Consider the following 12,500-nt stretch of genomic DNA (forward strand, 5'->3'; position numbering starts at 1 on the left):
GCCAAAGATGTTTCATTAATCAAGAACGAAAGTTAGAGGTTCGAGGCGATCAGATACCGCCCTAGTTCTAACCATAACGATGCCAGCTAGCAATTGGGTGTAGCTACTTTTATGGCTCTCTCAGTCGCTTCCCGGGAAAACAAAGCTTTGGGCTCCGGGGGAAGTATGGTTGCCAAGCTGAAACTTAAAGGAATTGACGGAAGGGCACCACCAGGAGTGGAGCCTGCGGCTTAATTTGACTCAACACGGAAAACTTACCAGGTCCGAACATAAGTGTGTAAGACAGATTGATAGCTCTTTCTCGAATCTATGGGTGGTGGTGCATGGCCGTTCTTAGTTCGTGGAGTGATTTGTCTGGTTAATTCCGATAACGAACGAGACTCAAATATATTAAATAGATATCTTCAGGATTATGGTGTTGAAGCTTATATAGCCTTCATTCATGGTAGCAGTAAAATGTTTATTGTGTTTGAATGTGTTTATATAAGTGGAGCCGTACCTGTTGGTTTGTCCCATTATAAGGATACTAGCTTCTTAAATGGACAAATTGCGTCTAGCAATAATGAGATTGAGCAATAACAGGTCTGTGATGCCCTTAGATGTCCTGGGCTGCACGCGCGCTACAATGAAAGTATCAACGTGTATTTCCTAGACCGAGAGGTCCGGGTAAACCGCTGAACCACTTTCATGCTTGGGATTGTGAACTGAAACTGTTCACATGAACTTGGAATTCCTAGTAAGTGTGAGTCATTAACTCGCATTGATTACGTCCCTGCCCTTTGTGCACACCGCCCGTCGCTACTACCGATTGAATTATTTAGTGAGGTCTCCGGACGTGATCACTGTGACGCCTTGTGTGTTACGGTTGTTTCGCAGATCTGACCGAACTTGATTATTTAGAGGAAGTAAAAGTCGTAACAAGGTTTCCGTAGGTGAACCTGCGGAAGGATCATTATTGAATGAATCTTATCCGTTATTAAAATATTTATTATATATAAATATATAAATAAAAATTACCCAAAAATAAAAGACATATATATTATATTGAATATATAGACCATTTGTTGTCTTCAATATAAATTGCGTGTATATTTAATTAATATACATGCGTTGCGTGATGTATTGTTCATATTAAATTATGCGCATACATTGATAAATGCAACACCTAAAATATACATTGTTGTACCTGATATACAGGTTAATGCTTTATATAATATTAAAACAATATAAATTATATTTATATTGATTATATAAAACTAAGACATTTCGCAACAATTATTTTAGGTATATAAAAAAATTAAACATATTTTATATGTTTAAATATAGACGAATATATTGAATATAAATTGCGTGTATATTTAATTAATATACATGCGTTGCGTGATGTATTGTTCATATTAAATTATGCGCATACATTGATAAATGCAACACCTAAAATATACATTGTTGTACCTGATATACAGGTTAATGCTTTATATAATATTAAAACAATATAAATTAATTTATATTGATTATATAAAACTAAGACATTTCGCAACAATTATTTTAGGTATAAAAATAACTTTATTGAAGGAATTGATATATGCCAGTTAAATGGTGTATTTTTAATTTCTTTCAATAAAAACATAATTGACGAATTGTATATTTATATATATTTATAAAACTCTAAGCGGTGGATCACTCGGCTCATGGGTCGATGAAGAACGCAGCAAACTGTGCGTCATCGTGTGAACTGCAGGACACATGAACATCGACATTTTGAACGCATATCGCAGTCCATGCTGTTATGTACTTTAATTAATTTTATAGTGCTGCTTGGACTACATATGGTTGAGGGTTGTAAGACTATGCTAATAAAGTTGCTTATTATTATATATTTTTATAATGATATGCATATGGTATATTATTGGATATATTTATATATTCATAATATTAAATATAAAAGCAATTATCTCAAATATTTATAAAAGAAAAAATGAAGATATACAATTCTTTCTTTTGTCCATTCAAATAATACTGAGAAATGTCTAGCATAAAAAAAATTAAATTTTTTTTAACTAGAATTGTCTCTTATTTAAAGATGCGAAAATTGAAAATATATCAAATATATTGTTCTTCATAGAGATATATTGTTTATATATATATATACATTGCTTTATACAACCTCAACTCATATGGGACTACCCCCTGAATTTAAGCATATTAATTAGGGGAGGAAAAGAAACTAACAAGGATTTTCTTAGTAGCGGCGAGCGAAAAGAAATCAGTTCAGCACTAAGTCACTTTGTCTATATGGCAAATGTGAGATGCAGTGTATGGAGCGTCAATATTCTAGTATGAGAAATTAACGATTTAAGTCCTTCTTAAATGAGGCCATTTACCCATAGAGGGTGCCAGGCCCGTATAACGTTAATGATTACTAGATGATGTTTCCAAAGAGTCGTGTTGCTTGATAGTGCAGCACTAAGTGGGTGGTAAACTCCATCTAAAACTAAATATAACCATGAGACCGATAGTAAACAAGTACCGTGAGGGAAAGTTGAAAAGAACTCTGAATAGAGAGTTAAATAGTACGTGAAACTGCTTAGAGGTTAAGCCCGATGAACCTGAATATCCATTATGGAAAATTCATCATTAAAGTTATAATATTTAAATAATATTATAGAAATAGTGTGCATTTTTTCCATATAAGGACATTGTAATCTATTAACATATATAATTTATCATAAAATATGACTTATAGTTTATTCAAATTATTATGCTTGCATTTTAACATAGGATAAATGTCATTAATTTGATAAAGTGTTGATAGATTAATAAGAATACAGTGCGTTAATTTTTCGGAATTATATAATGGCATAATTATCATTGATTTTTGTGTTTATTATATGCACTTGTATGATTAACAATGCGAAAGATTCAGGATACCTTCGGGACCCGTCTTGAAACACGGACCAAGGAGTCTAACATATGTGCAAGTTATTGGGATATAAACCTAATAGCGTAATTAACTTGACTATTAATGGGATTAGTTTTTTAACTATTTTATAGTTAATTAACACAATCCCGGGGCGTTCTATATAGTTATGTATAATAATATTTATATTATTTATGCCTCTAACTGGAACGTACCTTGAGCAGATATGCTGTGACCCGAAAGATGGTGAACTATACTTGATCAGGTTGAAGTCAGGGGAAACCCTGATGGAAGACCGAAACAGTTCTGACGTGCAAATCGATTGTCAGAATTGAGTATAGGGGCGAAAGACCAATCGAACCATCTAGTAGCTGGTTCCTTCCGAAGTTTCCCTCAGGATAGCTGGTGCATTTTAATGTTATATAAAATAATCTTATCTGGTAAAGCGAATGATTAGAGGCCTTAGGGTCGAAACGATCTTAACCTATTCTCAAACTTTAAATGGGTAAGAACCTTAACTTTCTTGATATGAAGTTTAAGGTTATGATATAATGTGCCCAGTGGGCCACTTTTGGTAAGCAGAACTGGCGCTGTGGGATGAACCAAACGTAATGTTACGGTGCCCAAATTAACAACTCATGCAGAAACCATGAAAGGCGTTGGTTGCTTAAAACAGCAGGACGGTGATCATGGAAGTCGAAATCCGCTAAGGAGTGTGTAACAACTCACCTGCCGAAGCAACTAGCCCTTAAAATGGATGGCGCTTAAGTTGTATACCTATACATTACCGCTAAAGTAGATGATTTATATTACTTGTAATATAAATTTTGAAACTTTAGTGAGTAGGAAGGTACAATGGTATGCGTAGAAGTGTTTGGCGTAAGCCTGCATGGAGCTGCTATTGGTACAGATCTTGGTGGTAGTAGCAAATAATCGAATGAGACCTTGGAGGACTGAAGTGGAGAAGGGTTTCGTGTGAACAGTGGTTGATCACGAGTTAGTCGGTCCTAAGTTCAAGGCGAAAGCCGAAAATTTTCAAGTAAAAATAAATATTACAATTATTGTGAAAATTATATACTTGAATAATTTTGAACGAAAGGGAATACGGTTCCAATTCCGTAACCTGTTGAGTATCCGTTTGTTATTAAATATGGGCCTCGTGCTCATCCTGGCAACAGGAACGACCATAAAGAAGCCGTCGAGAGATATCGGAAGAGTTTTCTTTTCTGTTTTATAGTCGTACTACCATGGAAGTCTTTCGCAGAGAGATATGGTAGATGGGCTAGAAGAGCATGACATATACTGTTGTGTCGATATTTTCTCCTCGGACCTTGAAAATTTATGGTGGGGATACGCAAACTTCTCAACAGGCCGTACCAATATCCGCAGCTGGTCTCCAAGGTGAAGAGTCTCTAGTCGATAGAATAATGTAGGTAAGGGAAGTCGGCAAATTAGATCCGTAACTTCGGGATAAGGATTGGCTCTGAAGATTGAGATAGTCGGGCTTGATTGGGAAACAATAATATGGTTTATGTGCTCGTTCTGGGTAAATAGAGTTATAATCATTTATGGTTGTAACTTGTTCCCGGAATAGTTTAGTTACGTATCCAATTGTGGAACTTTCTTGCTAAAATTTTTAAGAATACTAGTTGGGTCAAACCAATTAGTTCTTATTAATTATAACGATTATCAATTAACAATCAATTCAGAACTGGCACGGACTTGGGGAATCCGACTGTCTAATTAAAACAAAGCATTGTGATGGCCCTAGCGGGTGTTGACACAATGTGATTTCTGCCCAGTGCTCTGAATGTCAAAGTGAAGAAATTCAAGTAAGCGCGGGTCAACGGCGGGAGTAACTATGACTCTCTTAAGGTAGCCAAATGCCTCGTCATCTAATTAGTGACGCGCATGAATGGATTAACGAGATTCCTTCTGTCCCTATCTACTATCTAGCGAAACCACAGCCAAGGGAACGGGCTTGGAATAATTAGCGGGGAAAGAAGACCCTTTTGAGCTTGACTCTAATCTGGCAGTGTAAGGAGACATAAGAGGTGTAGAATAAGTGGGAGATATTAGACTTCGGTTTGGTATCGACAATGAAATACCACTACTCTTATTGTTTCCTTACTTACTTGATTAAATGGAACGTGTATCATTTCCTAGCCATTATACGGATATATTTATTATATCTTATGGTATTGGGTTTTGATGCAAGCTTCTTGATCAAAGTATCACGAGTTTGTTATATAATCGCAAACAAATTCTTTAATGAGAGATGCATTCATGTATTATCGATTTGAAAATTTGGTATAACTCCAATTACTCAGGTATGATCCAATTCAAGGACATTGCCAGGTAGGGAGTTTGACTGGGGCGGTACATCTCTCAAATAATAACGGAGGTGTCCCAAGGCCAGCTCAGTGCGGACAGAAACCACACATAGAGCAAAAGGGCAAATGCTGACTTGATCTCGGTGTTCAGTACACACAGGGACAGCAAAAGCTCGGCCTATCGATCCTTTTGGTTTAAAGAGTTTTTAACAAGAGGTGTCAGAAAAGTTACCATAGGGATAACTGGCTTGTGGCGGCCAAGCGTTCATAGCGACGTCGCTTTTTGATCCTTCGATGTCGGCTCTTCCTATCATTGTGAAGCAAAATTCACCAAGCGTTGGATTGTTCACCCATGCAAGGGAACGTGAGCTGGGTTTAGACCGTCGTGAGACAGGTTAGTTTTACCCTACTAATGACAAAACGTTGTTGCGACAGCATTCCTGCGTAGTACGAGAGGAACCGCAGGTACGGACCAATGGCACAATACTTGTTCGAGCGAACAGTGGTATGACGCTACGTCCGTTGGATTATGCCTGAACGCCTCTAAGGTCGTATCCGTGCTGGACTGCAATGATAAATAAGGGGCAATTTGCATTGTATGGCTTCTAAACCATTTAAAGTTTATTATTTATATTTTAAACGACAATGGATGTGATGCCAATGTAATTTGTAACATAGTAAATTGGGAGGATCTTTGATCACCTGATGCCATGCTAGTTACATATGAAAACATTATTTAATACAATGACAAACTAGAATCAATTGTAAACGACTTTTGTAACGGGCAAGGTGTTGTAAGTGGTTGAGCAGCTGCCATACTGCGATCCACTGAAGCTTATCCTTTGCTTGATGATTCGAAATATAAAAAAAATGTAAATATGCATGTGTAAATATGTATATTTAGTATAAAAAATCTTTATATGCTATATCTAAGAAAGCATATAAGGATTTATCACGGGTTGTCCACGTTTCCCTACTAATTGTGGCCTACTAACTGTTTCGTCATCTTATTAGTGACGTGAAAAATGAAAATAATATTTTTCATTTATATTGTTATAAGTCTTAAACCTTAAGACGGCGGGAGTTGAATTACTTTCGTTTAGGTAGCCAAATGCCTCGTCATCTTATTAGTGACGTGAAAAATGAAAATAATATTTTTCATTTATATTGTTATAAGTCTTAAACCTTATAACGGCGGAAGATGAATTACTTTCTTTTAGGTAGCCAAATGCCTCGTCATCTTATTAGTGACGTGACGTGAAAAATGAAAATAATATTTTTCATTTATATTGTTATAAGTCTTAAACTTTAAGACGGCGGGAGTTGAATTACTTTCGCATAGGTAGCCAAATGCCTCGTCATCTTATTAGTGACGCGCATGATTCAATTCAAGAGATTCCTTCTGTCCCTATTTAAAACCTCACGGATATTAAAAATATTAAACATATATTGTTATAAGTCTTAAACCTTAAGACGGCGGGAGTTGAATTACTTTCGCATAGGTAGCCAAATGCCTCGTCATCTTATTAGTGACGCGCATGATTCAATTCAAGAGATTCCTTCTGTCCCTATTTAAAACCTCACGGATATTAAAAATATTAAACATATATTGTTATAAGTCTTAAACCTTAAGACGGCGGGAGTTGAATTACTTTCGCATAGGTAGCCAAATGCCTCGTCATCTTATTAGTGACGTGAAAAATGAAAATAATATTTTTAATTTATATTGTTATAAGTCTTAAACTTTAAGACGGCGGGAGTTGAATTACTTTCGCATAGGTAGCCAAATGCCTCGTCATCTTATTAGTGACGTGAAAAATGAAAATAATATTTTTCATTTATATTGTTATAAGTCTTAAACCTTATAACGGCGGAAGATGAATTACTTTCGTTTAGGTAGCCAAATGCCTCGTCATCTTAATAGTGACGTGAAAAATGAAAATAATATTTTTCATTTATATTGTTATAAGTCTTAAACTTTAAGACGGCGGGAGTTGAATTACTTTCGCATAGGTAGCCAAATGCCTCGTCATCTTATTAGTGACGTGAAAAATGAAAATAATATTTTTCATTTATATTGTTATAAGTCTTAAACCTTATAACGGCGGAAGATGAATTACTTTCGTTTAGGTAGCCAAATGCCTCGTCATCTTATTAGTGACGTGAAAAATGAAAATAATATTTTTCATTTATATTGAGTCTTAAACTTTAAGACGGCGGGAGTTGAATTACTTTCGCATAGGTAGCCAAATGCCTTGTCATCTTATTAGTGACGCGCATGATTCAATTCAAGAGATTCCTTCTGTCCCTATTTAAAACCTCACGGATATTAAAAATATTAAACATATATTGTTATAAGTCTTAAACCTTAAGACGGCGGGAGTTGAATTACTTTCGCATAGGTAGCCAAATGCCTCGTCATCTTATTAGTGACGCGCATGATTCAATTCAAGAGATTCCTTCTGTCCCTATTTAAAACCTCACGGATATTAAAAATATTAAACATATATTGTTATAAGTCTTAAACCTTAAGACGGCGGGAGTTGAATTACTTTCGCATAGGTAGCCAAATGCCTCGTCATCTTATTAGTGACGCGCATGATTCAATTCAAGAGATTCCTTCTGTCCCTATTTAAAACCTCACGGATATTAAAAATATTAAACATATATTGTTATAAGTCTTAAACCTTAAGACGGCGGGAGTTGAATTACTTTCGCATAGGTAGCCAAATGCCTTGTCATCTTATTAGTGACGCGCATGATTCAATTCAAGAGATTCCTTCTGTCCCTATTTAAAACCTCACGGATATTAAAAATATTAAACATATATTGTTATAAGTCTTAAACCTTAAGACGGCGGGAGTTGAATTACTTTCGCATAGGTAGCCAAATGCCTCGTCATCTTATTAGTGACGCGCATGATTCAATTCAAGAGATTCCTTCTGTCCCTATTTAAAACCTCACGGATATTAAAAATATTAAACATATATTGTTATAAGTCTTAAACCTTAAGACGGCGGGAGTTGAATTACTTTCGCATAGGTAGCCAAATGCCTCGTCATCTTATTAGTGACGCGCATGATTCAATTCAAGAGATTCCTTCTGTCCCTATTTAAAACCTCACGGATATTAAAAATATTAAACATATATTGTTATAAGTCTTAAACCTTAAGACGGCGGGAGTTGAATTACTTTAGTCATCTTATTAGTGACGCGCATGATTCAATTCAAGAGATTCCTTCTGTCCCTATTTAAAACCTCACGGATATTAAAAATATTAAACATATATTGTTATAAGTCTTAAACCTTAAGACGGCGGGAGTTGAATTACTTTCGCATAGGTAGCCAAATGCCTCGTCATCTTATTAGTGACGCGCATGATTCAATTCAAGAGATTCCTTCTGTCCCTATTTAAAAACTCACGAATATTAAAAATATTAAAAATATTTTCATATGGATATGCAATCGTATGGATATCCAAATATGTGTGGGAAAGTCGTACTTCCTATACGATAAATGACCGGATTGACGAAACCGTGTTCAAAAAGGTATATAGGGTAGGTGGTGTTCGGCCTACCAATATAATATTAAAATAATATTATATTAAACAGAAGATCGCCAGTATTAATATATAAGCATATGGTTATGAATACATATGCATATAACATATATGAAAATATATGAATATATAAAAAAAATATATATGAATATGAAAATATTTATATGTATATGGAATATATGGTAGGTGATGATGTTAGCCTACCATATAATATATAATATAATAATTTAATTATATTATATTAAATATGGAAATATTAAAAATATATTAAAAATATTAAAAATATTTTCATATGGATATGCAATCGTATGGATATCCAAATATGTGTGGGAAAGTCATACTTCCCATACAATAAATGACCGGATTGACGAAACCGTGTTCAAAAAGGTATATAGGGTAGGTGGTGTTCAGCCTGCCAATATAATATTAAAATAATATTATATTAAACAGAAGACCGCCAGTATTAATATATGAGCATATGGTTATGAATACATATGCATATAACATATATGAAAATATATGAATATAAAAAAATATATATGGATATGAAAATATTTATATGTATATGAAATATATGGTAGGTGATGAGGATAGCCTACCATATAATATATAATATAATAATTTAATTATATTATATTGGAAATATTAAAAATATATTAAAAATATTAAAAATATTTTCATATGGATATGCAATCGTATGGATATCCAAATATGTGTGGGAAAGTCATACTTCCCATACAATAAATGACCGGATTGACGAAACCGTGTTCAAAAAGGTATATAGGGTAGGTGGTGTTCGGCCTACCAATATAATATTAAAATAATATTATATTAAACAGAAGACCGCCAGTATTAATATATGAGCATATGGTTATGAATACATATGCATATAACATATATGAAAATATATGAATATAAAAAAATATATATGGATATGAAAATATTTATATGTATATGAAATATATGGTAGGTGATGGTGATAGCCTACCATATAATATATAATATAATAATTTAATTATATTATATTAAATATGGAAATATTAAAAATATATTAAAAATATTAAAAATATTTTCATATGGATATGCAATCGTATGGATATCCAAATATGTGTGGGAAAGTAATACTTCCCATACAATAATGACCGGATTGACGAAACCGTGTTCAAAAAGGTATATAGGGTAGGTGGTGTTCGGCCTACCAATATAATATTAAAATAATATTATATTAAACAGAAGACCGCCAGTATTAATATATAAGCATATGGTTATGAATACATATGCATATAACATATATGAAAATATATGAATATAAAAAAATATATATGGATATGAAAATATTTATATGTATATGAAATATATGGTAGGTGATGGTGATAGCCTACCATATAATATATAATATAATAATTTAATTATATTATATTAAATATGGAAATATTAAAAATATATTAAAAATATTAAAAATATTTTCATATGGATATGCAATCGTATGGATATCCAAATATGTGTGGGAAAGTCATACTTCCCATACAATAAATGACCGGATTGACGAAACCGTGTTCAAAAAGGTATATAGGGTAGGTGGTGTTCAGCCTGCCAATATAATATTAAAATAATATTATATTAAACAGAAGATCGCCATTAATATATAAGCATATGGTTATGAATACATATGCATATAACATATATGAAAATATATGAATATATAAAAAAAAATATATATGAATATGAAAATATTTATATGTATATGGAATATATGGTAGGTGATGATGTTAGCCTACCATATAATATATAATATAATAATTTAATTATATTATATTAAATATGGAAATATTAAAAATATATTAAAAATATTAAAAATATTTTCATATGGATATGCAATCGTATGGATATCCAAATATGTGTGGGAAAGTCATACTTCCCATACAATAAATGACCGGATTGACGAAACCGTGTTCAAAAAGGTATATAGGGTAGGTGGTGTTCAGCCTGCCAATATAATATTAAAATAATATTATATTAAACAGAAGATCGCCAGTATTAATATATAAGCATATGGTTATGAATACATATGCATATAACATATATGAAAATATATGAATATATAAAAAAAAATATATATGAATATGAAAATATTTATATGTATATGGAATATATGGTAGGTGATGATGTTAGCCTACCATATAATATATAATATAATAATTTAATTATATTATATTAAATATGGAAATATTAAAAATATATTAAAAATATTAAAAATATTTTCATATGGATATGCAATCGTATGGATATCCAAATATGTGTGGGAAAGTCATACTTCCCATACAATAAATGACCGGATTGACGAAACCGTGTTCAAAAAGGTATATAGGGTAGGTGGTGTTCAGCCTGCCAATATAATATTAAAATAATATTATATTAAACAGAAGACCGCCAGTATTAATATATGAGCATATGGTTATGAATACATATGCATATAACATATATGAAAATATATGAATATAAAAAAATATATATGGATATGAAAATATTTATATGTATATGAAATATATGGTAGGTGATGAGGATAGCCTACCATATAATATATAATATAATAATTTAATTATATTATATTAAATATGGAAATATTAAAAATATATTAAAATATTAAAAATATTTTCATATGGATATGCAATCGTATGGATATCCAAATATGTGTGGGAAAGTCATACTTCCCATACAATAAATGACCGGATTGACGAAACCGTGTTCAAAAAGGTATATAGGGTAGGTGGTGTTCGGCCTACCAATATAATATTAAAATAATATTATATTAAACAGAAGACCGCCAGTATTAATATATGAGCATATGGTTATGAATACATATGCATATAACATATATGAAAATATATGAATATAAAAAAATATATATGGATATGAAAATATTTATATGTATATGAAATATATGGTAGGTGATGGTGATAGCCTACCATATAATATATAATATAATAATTTAATTATATTATATTAAATATGGAAATATTAAAAATATATTAAAAATATTAAAAATATTTTCATATGGATATGCAATCGTATGGATATCCAAATATGTGTGGGAAAGTCATACTTCCCATACAATAAATGACCGGATTGACGAAACCGTGTTCAAAAAGGTATATAGGGTAGGTGGTGTTCGGCCTACCAATATAATATTAAAATAATATTATATTAAACAGAAGACCGCCAGTATTAATATATAAGCATATGGTTATGAATACATATGCATATAACATATATGAAAATATATGAATATAAAAAAATATATATGGATATGAAAATATTTATATGTATATGAAATATATGGTAGGTGATGGTGATAGCCTACCATATAATATATAATATAATAATTTAATTATATTATATTAAATATGGAAATATTAAAAATATATTAAAAATATTAAAAATATTTTCATATGGATATGCAATCGTATGGATATCCAAATATGTGTGGGAAAGTCATACTTCCCATACAATAAATGACCGGATTGACGAAACCGTGTTCAAAAAGGTATATAGGGTAGGTGGTGTTCAGCCTGCCAATATAATATTAAAATAATATTATATTAAACAGAAGACCGCCAGTATTAATATATGAGCATATGTATGCATATAACATATATGAAAATATATGAATATAAAAAAATATATATGGATA

At 32.0% G+C, this 12,500-nt stretch overlaps 2 non-coding genes across 2 annotated transcripts; both read left to right on the plus strand.

The window, feature by feature from the left end:
• Positions 1-1,661: 1,661 nt before the first annotated feature.
• Positions 1,662-1,840, plus strand: LOC138927595 (5.8S ribosomal RNA). Its single transcript, XR_011444046.1, has one exon. It is a non-coding gene; the product is annotated as a 5.8S ribosomal RNA (ribosomal RNA).
• A 320-nt stretch (positions 1,841-2,160) lies between these two features.
• Positions 2,161-6,108, plus strand: LOC138927596 (large subunit ribosomal RNA). Its single transcript, XR_011444047.1, has one exon. It is a non-coding gene; the product is annotated as a large subunit ribosomal RNA (ribosomal RNA).
• The last annotated feature ends 6,392 nt before the right edge of the window (positions 6,109-12,500 follow it).

This window comes from Drosophila bipectinata, unplaced genomic scaffold (genome assembly GCF_030179905.1).
Source record: "Drosophila bipectinata strain 14024-0381.07 unplaced genomic scaffold, DbipHiC1v2 scaffold_38, whole genome shotgun sequence".
NCBI lineage: Eukaryota > Metazoa > Arthropoda > Insecta > Diptera > Drosophilidae > Drosophila > Drosophila bipectinata.